The following is a 15,114-nucleotide window of genomic DNA, read 5'->3' on the forward strand; positions in this document are numbered from 1 at the left end:
GCAGGCGACTGAAGTGGATGGACTGTACACAGCAACACGGCCTTGCCGGTCCGCGACGAAAACTCGTGACAAACGCACTGATCTGATGTAGACATTTGCAGTGAAGAAAATAAGTATTTGAACACCCCGCTATATTGCAAGTTCTTCCACTTAGAAATCATGGAGGGGTCTGAAATTTTCATCGTAGGTGTGTGTCCACTGTGAGAGAAATAATCTAAAAAGAAATCACAATCTAGGATTTTTTTATCGATTTGTGCGACATCTGCAAATAAGTATTTGAACACCTGTCTTTCAGCTAGAATTCTGACCCTCAAAGACCTGTTAGTCCACCTTTAAAACTCCACCTCCACGTATTATCCTGAATCAGATGCACCTGTGTGAGGTCATTAGCTCCATAAAGACACCTGGTCCACTGTTGGAGCAATCGTTAGAAAATCAAAGAAGCTAAAACCTGATGGTCAATCTTAATCTGAGTGGAGCCCCATGCAAGATATCACCTCGTGTGGTCTCAATGATCCTTAGAAAGATGAGGAATCAGCCCAGGACTACATGAAAGGACTTGGTCAGTGCTCTGAAAAGAGCTTGGACCACCGTTTCCAAAGGGACTATAGGTAATACACTAAGACGTCATGGTTTGAAATCATGCATGGCACAGAAGGTTCCATTGCTTAAACCAGCTCATGTCAAGGCCCGTCTTAAGTTTGCAACGACCATTTGGATGATAACGAGGCATCGCAGGAGAAGGTTTTGCGGTCAGATGAGACCAAAATGGAACTTTTTAGTCATAATTCCACTAACCGTGTTTGGAGGAAGACGAATGATGAGTTGCATACTAAGAACACCATCCCTACTGTGAAGCAGGGTGGTGGTAGCAGCATGCTTTGGGGGTCTTTTTCTGCACATGGGACATGACGACTGCACTGTATTAAGGAGAGGATGACCACGGCCGTGTATTGTGAGATTTTGGGGAACAATCTCTTTCGTGGCTGGGTCTTTCAACATAACAATGACCCGAAGCACCCAGCCAGGAAAACCAAGGAGGGGCTCCGCAAGAAGCGTATTAAGGTTCTGGCGTGGCCTAGCCAGTCTCCACACCTAAACCTAATCGAAAATCATTGGAGGGAGCTGAAACTCCGTGTTTCTCAGCGACAGCCCAGAAACTTGTCTGTTCTAGAGAAGATCTGTGTGGAGGAGTGGGCCAAAATCCCTCCTGCAGTGTGTGCAAACCTGGTGAACAACTTCAGGAAACATTTGACCTCTGTAATTGCAAAAAAAAGGCTACTGTACTAAATATTAACATTGGTTTTCTCAGGTGGTCAAAGACTTATTTCCAGCTATATCACACTAAAAAATCGTTAAAAACAAAAAATCATACACTTTAGATGGTCTCTCTCACAATGGACATGAACCTACAACGAAAATTTCAGACCCCTCCATGATTTCTAAGTGGGAGGAGAACTTGCAATATAGCAGGGTGTTCAAATACTTATTTTCTTCACAGTAAATGCAAAAGGCTCAACCACAAATGGGGAAGAAAGGACCAAATATTTTCCAGCAGGTTCGATTTATAAACATTCTGTCAGCAGGGCAGCAAGTCTTTTAGGTACATGCGTAATAGCTTGCAGCCGTGGGGAGGGAGGGAGGGGAAAAAAATTATTTTGCTGTTCCCGCCAGAACAGTTAACCTTATCTGCACGTCGCACAAGTGAGATAAGAGGGAATGTTATGATAGGACATTCAAGAAACACTGACTGAATCATAATTAAGGGTATCGTTGTTTCCTATCACACAAGACAAAAAAATATATCATCCGAGCGACGGCTCTAATCTCCCAAAAAACCCAAACTCGGGTCACTTGTTAAGTCCAGGTCTCTCTGTTCTCATTTTGTGGATCCACCTTCCAAATATTAAATATGTGCTCTACAACCAGCGAATTGGGGCCATAAAATAAACGGTAACTGTTAAAAGTATTTGGGAGAATTAAGGAGAGAAAAGGAAGTCAAGACGGAACAGAGCAACGTGAGTCACATTTGAAATCAATGACTCATTAAAATCAACCATGACAAACCGTTTCATGGAGATCGCGCAGATGAATCATTTTTAACTTGTGGAACGAAGCCGCTCGTAAAGCGTTTTCATTGCCACTCGGCCAAGCTGCGATCGGTTCTGGAGCGCTGGCGACTTGCCCGAAACCCCACCGGACCCTCGGCGGTCACTAATTGGACCCTCATGTGGAAGCATACTAGAACAAGAAGATCTCGATGAAAGAACAATGTGACAAAAAAAAAAAAAAAAAAAAGCTCCTGCCTGGAAGGAAGGGAAGAAACGGAGCAGTTAAAATTTTAAAAAAAAGTTGAAAAATTCAGACTTTCAATCTTGAGGCAGCATAATGACACAACGTCCCCCGCGATGGCATGATTTTCATTCACATGAATTTTCAACACACTAAATTGGTTAACAAGACAGAAAAATAACAGATGACGTGGACCGACCAATATCAGTTTGTGCAAAAATATGAATTTGACCTTATTCTGCTGCAGATGCCTCAAGTGGCCTGCACCTTGCAGTTAAGACGTTCCACCGTCAACAATGTCCACCGCGGGAGCAAAAATAAAAGTCATCTGTCCACCAATGTCATCGGGGTCTCTCCTGTACTGTATATTCACATTTGAATAATCACAATACAGCAAATTCCAAACTTTAAAGATCATGTCAAGACATGTAAAAATGAATGATGACAATACAAATAATGGCTAAACTGGCAGGCTTTATTCTACACATCACAATCAAACAAATGTGCCATCGTGGCACAGTTACACGGGAATTGAAATCCATCCATCCATCCATTTTCTTTGCCGCTTATCCTCACAAGAGTCGCAGGGAATGCCGGAGCCTATCCCAGCTGTCAACGGACAGGAGGCGGGGTACACCCTGAACTGGTTGCCAGCCAATCGAAGGCCACATCGAGACAAACAGCCGCACTCACAATCACACCGAGGGGCAATTTAGAGTGTCCAATTAAATGTTGCATGTTTTTGGGATGTGGGAGGAAACCCGGAGGGCCCGGGGAAAACCCACGCAGGCGGGTCCGGGATCCAACCCGGGTCCTCAGAACTGTGAGGCCAACACTTAAAGGAATTTATACACACACACACACATATATATATATATATATATATATATTCTTCTTCTTTGCTTCCTCCAACCTGCGTTGTTAATCACTGATTCGTAATGCACGCCTCGCTTTTTGTGACCTTGTTCGTGTATGTTTCTTTTTTTTTTATTTTGCACCTTTTTCTGTGGCAATCTATCAGCATTGTGCGAAGGTCGATGTTGAAGTAGTCAAGTGGCGTAATCCATTTGTTGATGCAATTTCAAGTTATACTTTTGTCTTTTTCTCGGCTGTCGATGCTTTTTGGTTGGGCTTTGGTCAATGATCACAACACGTCGTGTCTTTGGGGTCATTGACTTTCTTTTGGGAACCATTTTGCGCCTGGCCCTGGAAATATGCCACCAAAAAAAAACTAAATAAAACGCCTTGTCATACATTGCTGTGACTTTTACCCAATATCTTAAATCGGCACAATTTTTCAAACTACACTTTTTAATTATTCATTGAACTGGACATATTGGCGGAAAGAATCGATTTCCCCAAATCATCCATCCATCCATTATCTACCGCTTTTCTGGGTCGGGTCGCGGGGGAAGTAGCTTCAGCAGGGATGCCCAGACTTCCCTTTCCCCAGCCACTTGTTCCAGCTTTCTGGAGGGATCCTGAGGTGTTCCCAAGCCAGCCGAGTGACATAGTCTCTCCGGCGTGTCCCGGGTCGTCCTCGAGGCTTCTTTTACGTGCCCGGAACACCTCACCAGGGAGGCGTCCGAATCAGATGCCCCAGCCACCTCATCTGGCTCTTCTCAACGCGGAGGAGCAGCGGCTCGACACTGAGCCCCTCCCGGATGACCGAGCTTCCCACCCTATCTTTAAGGGAGAGCTCGGACACCCTGTGGAGGAAAACTCATTTCGGCCGCTTGTATCCGTGATCTTGTTTTCTTTCGGTCACGACCCACAGCTCGTGCCCATAGGTGAGGGTAGGAACGTAGATCGACTGGTAAATTGAACGCGTCGCCTTTCAACTTAGCTCCCTCTTTACTACAACGGACTGATACAAAGTCTACAACACTGCAGACGCCGCAGCGATCCATCTGTCGATTTCCCGCTCCATTCTTCCACTCGTGAGCAAGACCCCAAGATACTTGAACTCCTCCACTTGGGGAAGGATCTCATCCCCGACCTGGAGAAGGCACGCCACCCTTTTCCGACTGAGGACCCTCGTCTCGGATTTGGAGGTGCTGATTCTCATCCCAGCCGCCTCACACTCGGCTGCGAATCGCCCCAGTGAGAGCTGGAGATCACGGCTTGAGGAAGCCAACAGAACCACGTCATCTGCAGAGAGCAGAGATGCGATCCTGAGGCCACCAAACTGGACACCCCCTACGCCGAGAAATTCTGTCTCTAAAAGTTATCAACAAAATCGCTCCCCAAACAATATATCAATAATATTTTTTTTAAAAAAGAGAAAGCTACCCTTTTACTTCATTTTTTCCATTTCCTCTAATTATTTGACGACACAACAATACATAAGCCTCTAATGAGCAACCAAGTCTGAAAACTTGAGAAAGGGCAGCAAATAAAGGAATATATTAGCCCCGCTGTGTTCATCCCTCCTTTTTTCAACCGTTTCTTTTGTTCGCGCTGCATTATTTTGACTGCAAAACAGACAGTTGGGTTGCCAGTCACAATGGGAGCTCCGTCGCCTTTCCTTCCCAAGATGCTTTGCTGTCTTGCCAGAATCAGCGCGAGCCACCAACGGCGAACAGCGGTGCACCGCTCCACGCCGGGAAGCGCCAGCAGATTCCACTTTCCTTTCAAATATTAAAGCCCGAGTCTAATCTCGTCCCCGGCTATCAAGTTAGCAATTCAAATCACAAACAATGGCGCGGCCGCTGGCAGCGTTCTCCGCGACACCCCGAGGCGAAAAGCCCTCGCCTTTGCAAATATTTGGAAATGTCAGCGCAAAGAGGTCGAAAAACGCCATTACCACTTTGCCGGTGACATTTCTGTGCATGAGCGGGACACGAGAGAGCAAAACCGCTTCCACTGGGAGTCAACTGTCCCCAGTGAAAGACCTTCGGTGGCAAGAGACGCTCGCTTGCCATTTATTTTCTTGACCGGTACAATTAGGAAGCAAGTCGATCGTGCGAGTCTAGTTCATATTTTCTTGCTAACCTCTGACAAATTGTCTCCGCTTTTCATTCTTCTTCTTTTCCTTTCGGCTTGTCCCGATTAGGGGTCACCACAGCGTGTCATCTTTTTCCATCTAAGCCTATCTCGTGCATCTTCCTCACTCACACCCACAGTCTTCATGTCCTCTCTCCTCACCACATCCATCAACCTTTTGTTTGGTTTTCTTCCAACTCTTTCGCCTGGCAGCTCCATCCTCAGCACCCTTCTACCAATATACTCACTCTCTCGCCTCTGGAAATGTCCAGACCATCGAAGTCTGCTCTCTCGAACCTTGTCTCCAAAGTATCCAACTTTGATTGTCCCTCTAATGTGCTTATTTATCTTCATTTCTGCTACCTCAAGTTCTGCTTCCTGTTGTCTCTTCGGTGCCACCGTCTCTAATCCGTACATCATGGCCGGCCTCACCACTGTTTTATAGACTTTGCCCTTCATCCTCGCGGAGACTCTTCTGTCACATAGAACACCAGACACCTTCCGCCAACTGTTCCACCCCACTTGGACCCGTTTCTTCACTTCCTTAGCACACTCTCCATTGCTCTGTATTGTTGACCCCAAGTATTTGAAGTCGTCCATCTTCGCCATCTTTTCTCCCTGGAGCTTCACTCGTCCCTCACCACCCCTCTCATCCATTCACAAATACTCTTTTCCTTCGGCTAATCTTCATTCCTCTCCTTTCCAGTACGTGCCTCCATCTTTCTAATTGTTCCTCCACCAGTGCCCTGCTTTCACTGCATATCACAATACCATCTCCAAACATCATGGTCCAAGGGGATTCCAGTCTAACATCTCTCAGCCTGTCCATTACTACCGCAAACAGGAAGGGGCTCAGGGCGGATCCCTGATGCAGTTCCACCTCCACCTTAAATTCTTCTGACACACCTACGACACATCTCACCGCTATTCTGCTGTCCTCCCTCTTTAATGACGTTGAGAAACCCCAACTCTTTGTCAAAACTTATCTTCAATGGTGAAACAAACTGCTTTCGTTGACGTCTGATTCCAGTTATCCACTAATATTTCCCCAAGTGCTAGACTTTCATCAATTGCCTTTTCCCAACCTGCTGCCCTTGTTCGGGAGCGGGACTTTGGGTTTGAGGAGGTGCCGCCCTCCCGCGGGCTGTGACGGCAATTATATCGGGCCTGAACAAGAAGTTGCTGTGCACGTCTGGGTAAAAAAAAAAAAAAAAAAAAGAATCTTTACAGCTTACTGCCGCTGGGGCTCAGCTCCGCCTGACTCATTACTTCAACCCTCCGCGCTGCACATCCTTCATCCCGTCGTCGCCTTCAACCAACACATCCCTAATGCACCGTACGTTTCAAGCCATTGTAGAGTGTTACCTAATCATCAATTTAGTACCCGATAACGCACTTATGTCCCTTTTCCAGGTGAGTACACGTCTAGACTGAGACAACCTAAAGAGACCCCGAAGCACTCCTCGGACAGATTGAATAGAATCCTGCGTGACTCAGGTGAAATGAGGCTGGAAAACCTAGAAGATGCGTGTAACACCTCATCTCACCTCTTTGTAAATGCCAGCAATAGTTCTCCCGACGAGCTTCCTGAACCTCATCTCTAGTGACTCTTTCAACGGAAGCAGAGCATTGAAAAGGGACAGTTTATCTGTGTACGTTGCACTTTTCGCTTACCAAAATTGTCACATTTATAATTGAATAGTCATCTCTTTGATGCGACTCCTACAATACCTCATGACAATGTACTTAGTACTGTAAATGATTATACAGTGCTTTAATATATCGAGCCATAGAAATTCTAAGAGTCAAGATCATCCGTCAACCGCAAAACGTCCGCCGGAGCCGGAGAAAAAACATTTTCAATGTGTAGGGAAAAAGCCGAGCAACTCCCCGAGCAATAAAAAAAATAAACGCGATAATGCGATCACGGCAGGGCCGGGACTTGACGGATGCAATTGAAGTGCGGATGGAAGCGTTGCCACGCGACGTCATAAATTCTGATCGCGGGTGATGGAGTCCAAATGAGTGTAAAGAAAACAAATACTGCCCCTACATAAATTACTTAAATACATTTGAAGAGGGCTCGCAAACACGCGTGTGCATTTTATACCGTGGGCATAATTAGCCGCCTATGGCACTCACGCATAAATACATTTGTATTAACCCTGTAATTTATTTCCTTTATTGATGCCAAAAAGGTATGCACTGAATTCAAAACGCCTTGGTAATTTTATTTATTTTTCAAAGCAGGTAAACAACCGACAACCTGCAATTTTATCCGAGAGGGAAACATCCAATTAAGATATAGAGCTCGTCGAAAAATCAATATTAAGATGTTCCTTTTGGGATTGAATGACTCTCGAAGCTGCGACCTAAACCTTCAAGATACCGCCAAGAACTCTCTTCATCACAGGTTAAACCCTGTTTGAGGACTTAATTGATTCTTTGACATCATAACGTGAACAAATATAGCTATTGCATTGCCGCATCCATCCAGACAAACTCTTGATGACTCCAAATTCCGCAACGCCAAATGTTCAATGGACCTTTTAATCGGATTCATTTACAATCACCGTGGCGCACGTTTGCCTTTTTAATTACGCATCAAAATTCAAATTCTAAATATTTGCCCAACCCAAACAGCCGCAACTTTAGGCAGCGAGCCCCCGTTGCATTATTACTACAAAGACGAGTACGGACCGATTCAAACGTTGCTCTTTATTGGCCAACAGCGCGAGTTTTGTCAGTTGAGTCCTGAAGCAACATTCAATTGATTAGCACAAGTATTTTTTTTTTTTTCATGAAACAATTTCCGAGCAGCTCCCATTGGTATTCTTCTCTGTTTTGTTCTCCTTCAAAATGGAGGAGGAGGAGGATGCTCGTCGGCGTTTGCGATCTGAAGGGCCTGGTGAATAATAAGTGAAATTCCCTGCTTAATTCTGACAGTAAACCTCCAGACAAAGTTAAACTCGAAGCTTTCTCCTCTCGTAAAGACTCGGATGGAACATATTTTAAAAGAGCAAATAAATGTGAGAAAAACAGTTAAACACAAACCCAACCGGCAATAAGAGCTGATCATTTAATTCGCTCCGCGCCCACATTTGTTTCTTAATCATTTCTCCTCATTGAAATGAATGAGACCCAATAAACTGAAGGAATATTAATTGCTTTTCGCAATGGATGAAGAATATACACCCGTGATTATTGGCTGGTGTTCAAGTACCTTTTGCGTGACCGGTAAAACAACAGCACATAGATTTGCCATTTGCCTGTATATGGCATTTTGAATCATGTTAGCATTAACCTAGCAGACATTAAAAGCGACGTGGTTTTAAATGCACAAAGTGTCATTCACTTTTTTGGATGTTTAGTTTGACAGTAAAATGAAGAACAATTCATGCTGTGTGCGCTAACTTACTGCTGGAAGCGGTTTAATTTGCAGCCACAATCTAGCACTTGTAGCTCCAATTTTTGATAAATTTAAGCAAAATATTGTATCAAGAAACTCATAACATGCAATATGTGAAATCAGCAAAGTAGTGATCTATAGGTGTGTCTGTGCGTCTATAATTATATAAAGCTGTATGTATCAACCTCTTCTCTGCCATACTTTAAAACACTTTTATACTCTTGAAAACCTTTTAAACATACATGAACACTTAATTCTTTAACATTTTCATCAAATTTTCACTCAATTTTTTTTTTATCCTGGGAAACGTATGCAAAAACTATAGCACAGGCTCAAAATCATGGAATACGGTGAATCATGTACGAGAATGATAAAAAAATCCTAATATTTGCATCCATCCATCCATTTTCTTCACCGCTTATCCTCACGAGGGTCGCGGGGAGTGCTGGAGCCTGTCCCAGCTGTCAACTGGGAGGAGGCGGGGTACAACCTGAACTGGTTGCCAGGACATGGAGACAAACAGCCGCACTCACAATCACACTTTGGGGCAATTTAGAGTGTCCAATTAATGTTGCACGTTTTTGGAATGTGGGAGGAAACCGGAGTGCCCGGAGGAAACCCACGCAAGGCACGGGGAGAACATGCAAACTCCACACAGGCGGGTCCGGGATTGAACTCTTGACCTCAACGCTTTACCAGCTGCCTGCACGACGACATTGCAAGGGAAAATTGCACTCGCATGATTCTACTAATTGTCACTTTCATCCTGACTCATGTTCGACGGGGTACAAAGTCGCCAGTCTATATAATGCAAATACTTCTTTGAGGAAGCAATCATCCGTTTCCCCGGGCTGACGTTCTGATCCGTCCAAACAGGAAACGCAGGGGTGGAATGATGTTAATTACCACGTATTGTGTGAAGGCGCAGTGAGGCATTTCATGTGGAAGTGACTCACTTCATCATAGCAAGGAGCCGGTCAACGTGTCCACTATTAGAATAAATTGGATGCAAAAAAAAAAAACAAAATAAATTAATAGTAATCATTTTGGGGCCTTATTATGAGAAAAGAAAATTGCCCCCATTTCGCTCTGGGTCGGTTGGGGTTTGAATTGTACATGTCATGTTGCACAGCTTGGTGCGGAAATTCGTACTGGGTACTACATACGGTCAATTTCGCAAGGGGGGGGGGGGGGAGAAAAAAAAAAACCACTCCAAAATATGTCCGACAAAGATAATTAGTACTTGCAAATAGTGCCGAGAGACAGTTTTGTGCGGATATGCCTACGGGCTAAAAAGGCGCGCGACCGACCTCCGCTCCGATGATTCCCTCGCCGCCTACGCACTTAAACCGCAACCTCGTAAGATGTCTCCCGACACACCGGCAAATGTTTTGGGTTTTTTTTTTCTTCTTCTTTCTTTCCCGAGGCCGCCTGAGTGGAGTGGTCCGCTGCAGCCTTACCCCCAGTAATTAACTGTCACAACGTTTCAAAACCAACAAATGGACTTTGTGTCAAGGAGGGCCCATTAATTTACTGGGCCGCACTCGTCCATCCTATTATCTCCATTACGGCTGGCTTTCATGTCCGGGGCATCGTCTCCCTGCGATGTTGTGGTCAACTTTCAACACGCGAGGGAGTACGTAATGGCAAGTCTGTACTGCATCTCTCGTAGCCGCGCCAGTAAACAACGGACGCATGACTAAGCACAGTAAACGGCGTGGGTACAAAAGTATGTAAAGACTGATATGCTTCAGCCCCACACGTACAGATACAGTATTTCCCTCCCGGTCAAGCATATTTAAAGCCCTCATTCAACCCAAGGGCACTGAAGACTACTTTTATTGTACTTTCTTTTTTTTTTTTGGCTTAAATATGACCTTATACATTTAATCAACAGATAAGGCGTTGTCCATTTGCTAATCAGACAAGAATATGCTGCACAGCGCGGCGGTTGTCCTTGATCTTTGTACGCAGAAACCAGCTGGTGACATCCTCCTCGCCCAGGGGTTGCCGTGGAGACGGACGACACCAGATAAGGAAAGTTACTATCCCGGCCCCAGACCAGACTTGGGCGCAGCCACTTCTACCATGGACCCATACATATAAAAACCTTGCGTTACCGGGCAGCTTTTGTCTTCACGTCTCATGTGCAGCAGATACTTAGATAAAACGCCCGTAATAAACATTACTTTGTAATAAATCCCTTTGCTGTTAACTCGTCTAATCATTGGTCATCTCTTCCTCGATCCGCGAACACGCGTAGGGTTCAACTCGCAAATCTTGACAGTACAAAGCATCCATATGGGCCTCTAAAATGTGCAACTGGGTGAAAAAAAAAAAAAAAAAAGCACTGTTGAGGCAGTCATTTGTAATACATAAATGACTGCATGACACGCAGGCTTCGGCATTTGGGCTGCGGTTCACGTTTAGCGCTCTTCAAAAAGTAACACGCCGCCCAAGGTTTCTGAGCGGAGAGAGGGCGGAACCGAGTTGCTCGCGTTTTTTTTGCTCTTTCCCAGTGAGGCCAAAGCATTTCTGACGGCTCGGCGCATACCCGAGCGCTAGAAAACGCTTTCAGCTCATCTAAAGTAGCTCTTTGCTAGGTTCACATCCCAAATAGTTTGGAAATAGACCGTAGAACTACAAGTGGAGCGGAGTGTTACCTTCATTTGGATCGAGTGCAAAATGTATCCAACATTATTTCACGCACATAAAAGACCATGGTGTACTGTAACACGTCTTACATTGAATGCACTGACGTGGTTGAAAGCGAAAACCCCTGACCTCGACCCCAAAAAACACTTTTGGTGTGAAATAAAAGGGCCTTGGAAAGAAACGTCTGGTTAAATAGGAATTTAATTGAGTTAAGTTCAGTTCATTCATATTTTGTAGAAATGGGAATCTGCTGAAAACTTGAATATTCATGTGGTTTAATTGCAACCAATTGTATATGACTTCATTATTAATGTATGGCCATTAGACCATTTATTGTTAGATATGAGCTGTCCAAGGCTGTCACTGCTAATTATTTGTCCAGTTTTGCCTCTCCGTGCCATTATTTGCAAAAGATAGTTCCTTCTTACTGCCATTCTGCCGTTTTAATGCGGGAAATATTTACTGTACGCGCGGTTGTGGTCTACTCAAATCTTTACAAATAAAGAAGGCAGCGCAAACACTGACCGGCAGTGGCGAATCAAGCACCGGTGGGCGTACTAGAAAATGTATGTGAAATGCGCAGCTCTTCTTCTTTTTGAGGGCTTCCCTGCCGGTTTGTGTGCGTCGCGGCTACAAGCCCGCTCAGAGTCTCTCTTTGCTGCACCACCCGTGTTGCTATCTCCAAGGTCGGAGAGTCGCGCTTCACTTTTCCCTGACTACAGAACAGGAGAGTTGCGATACCAACGTAGCGGCCTTCGCCCCCGCCCCACGACGGCATTTAAATACACATTCAGAATTCACACGTGAACAGACGTACGCTCCGCCTTTTAGTACCCCCCAGTCGTGAGTACAATGAGTACGAGTCCTCATCTCATTCAGAAATTCGTGCGACTCCATCACAGGGAGTCGAGTTTTTAACCACCAATATATTCCTTGCGCGGCTCGCTCCTCTAGCGCGCCAAAGTGACTGCAGGGCTCCGCTGGCATTCTGTTGAGGAGCGGCCATTAAATGTCACCCAGCTGGCGACCGATAAAAAGGTGGAAAGAAGCGGTCGGCTGCTAAAATCTGCTTTGTACGCTTACGGGTCAAAACATTAGCTACAACTGGTACACGACGCTAAGAGATTTATCAGATGGGTATTTAACGGGAAGTGAAAACTATATTTTCGCCTCACGACGTAGAGGAAAAAGTCACAACGACAGAAGAAAGCATTCGGGAAAAAGGCAAGATCACAAACTGTTTTTCATTCCAAACTCAATCACAATAAACTTCTCTTATCTTAAATTGAACAAGGGAAACACAAGAGCGTCGGTAATGGAATTTCCCTCTCGTCCCTCCCCCGGACCACCGAGATCACGGCGGTGGTCGTTATGGCGCAATTCCACTTTGCATGTCCGCAGCATTGTGGGCTCATTCGATCTCCATTCCCTATCGCCGCTTGACAGAATATTTCGCAACGAAAAGACATCACTATCAGGACGTTTGTATATCATTGGAGTCGACGTCGATTAATCGATCGAGTCATTGTTAAGGATTGCTGCATGTGGTCTCGCAGGCATCTGGAACATCGCGTCACGTAAAAACTGCAGGGTTGCGACTCGCCACAGTAAATTGTAGCATATAGTTGTATATACTGTCATGTTTAAAACATTTTACAGGACGGAAGCAGTTGTGTTACAAGGATTGCGACAAGAGTTTTATAAGAGCCAACTGCCTATGAGACCTTGAAGGTGTCTGATTTGTGATTGGACGGGAAGGCTTTGCCGCCAAACTGTTCGTTGCCAACTAGCGTTCATTTTCACAACAAAGACGTGACCGGTCGACCTCCGCTTGCCTTTGTTTTGATGTTGAAGCAGACGTTAGAATAGGCTGCCCGTCTTCTCGTTATTCCAGGAGGCATTTGACCAAGATTGAGGCTGTTCATCGGCTAGCGTTAGCAGACGGCAGGTGGGCGCCCAAAGCACTCGTGCTTTTTGTCCCGCTTGGACTGAATTCAGAAAATGAACTATTTCACGTGTTTGTTTCCGTGGGAAAAGTGTGAGACTCCGATACGCGAACGTCACACTGCATGTTCATCCCATGTTACCATAGCAACAGCACTGGCAGGCGAGCAAAAGAATGAACAGGATGAGAGAAAGAGCGCACCCCCCAACAACAAAAAAAAAAGTGTGAAGGCGAGTGCAAATGAGTTGAGAATGGAAGGATGGATAAAAGATGAAGTAGTGAAGAAAGCGTATGGAAGCCATGTCAGAGCAGATTGACAGGTCGAACCGGGGGGACGTTTTACAAATGAACGGCGATCACGCGGCGAATCAAAGAGCTACTATAAAGTCGGGCCCCGAAACGCACGTCACGCAGTAAAAGTGCATCAGTGTATTGTGCTGCCAGGGTCCCGGCGACGCCGCTCGTCACCATTTACACACTTGTGGGACACCGTGGCCTCTCGGCGGCCTCAATGGATGACACATTCCCTCCCCTCGATGTACGCGGTGTTCTCGTCGCTGTCTTCGCGGTCCAAATGGCATCAAACTAGTCCATCGCTCAAAGTAGCCCCCCTATGCTCGTGACGTCTTTGTATCAATGCATCTACTTCGTACTTTCATTTGGCACTCAACAGGGCACGGACCTCTGGCAGCGCCGCAATTGAGTCAAACATACTTTGAAACGAAGGACGATTTCTTTTGTGGATTCTCTCTTCGAGCAGTCTTAACTGGTCATGCAGAGAATCACTTTGGGTCACACACACCTATGGACAGCTTGGAGTCTTCATTGAGTTTTTGGCATTTGCGGAGAATCTGGACTAGTTGCACGGGAAGAATGCAACACAGGAGAGTCGAACCCGGGAGCACTGCGCGATGCTGCCCACAGTTCCAGATCGTCGCCTCGTCTCCGGGAGTCGTGTGAAATTTTGTCACCTCAATATTAAAAGTCTGGATATTTTCTTTTCCACATGAACGAGTGAAACTGGTGCGGTTAGATAGATTTGAGTAAGCCGTAAGTAATAGTTTGGACTTCAGATGTGAAAAATCCACTGTTGGGGGTGTTTTCTGCTTCAGTTCGACAACATGACGACATGTGTCTGCTTCGCTTCCACCGGAGCCCTTCTGGCACACTCTCCTTTTTGACAAACTAGGGCATGAAAATAAGCCTAGCGAGTGCCAGGAGAATTCTAAACGCAGGGCCACTTTTCTTTGGCCTCGCCTCTTGAATCCACCTCCTCTTATCTCTGCCTTGCATCCCTTGTTCCTACTCTGCTCACACCGGAAAGGGAAGCCAAATCCGCACAGAAACCAGCGGCTCCTTCACTCCTCCGGCCGTGGCCGCCCGTTCACCTCGCCGCCGCCGCCCCCGCTGCCGTCGCGCGCCGGTCCCTCGCTATCTGGCGTTCGCCTGAGCGCCGTGACGGGCACGTGCGGATCCCGCTCGAATGTGCAGTGGCGTAACGGCTCGTTGGAAACGGCGAACGAAGGAACAAACGTACTGGGACGCCTGGTCTTGGGAATATTTGTTGGAAAGTTGCAAGCGTAGAATTGGCAAAGATCTCTTGAGTAAGAAAGAACTAACAATCTGCCGTGACTGATTACTGCATTGAATAATGTCTCAAACTAATCTTCATGCGTTATGAAAACCCTGTAGGGCACAAAAGAGCTAATTTATTAAATGCTCAGGTATGGGATAGAGCGGTATTAAGAGAAAATGTTCCCTAGTTCTGATTTATGGCCCGTGGCGTTTCGGCCATATTTCCCATCGAATATCGTGTTGCTTCAGAATT

At 45.7% G+C, this 15,114-nt stretch overlaps 1 long non-coding RNA gene across 1 annotated transcript in view; it reads right to left on the reverse strand.

The window, feature by feature from the left end:
* Positions 1-8,055: 8,055 nt before the first annotated feature.
* Positions 8,056-15,114, reverse strand: part of LOC133493707 (uncharacterized) — a 59,245-nt gene continuing 52,186 nt past the window's right edge. Inside the window, exon 4 of the long non-coding RNA XR_009793112.1 lies at positions 8,056-8,182. This is a non-coding gene — a long non-coding RNA (uncharacterized LOC133493707). The remainder of the gene's footprint in view (positions 8,183-15,114) is intronic.

The sequence above is a fragment of the Syngnathoides biaculeatus genome, chromosome 20 (genome assembly GCF_019802595.1).
Source record: "Syngnathoides biaculeatus isolate LvHL_M chromosome 20, ASM1980259v1, whole genome shotgun sequence".
Taxonomy (NCBI): Eukaryota; Metazoa; Chordata; class Actinopteri; order Syngnathiformes; family Syngnathidae; genus Syngnathoides; species Syngnathoides biaculeatus.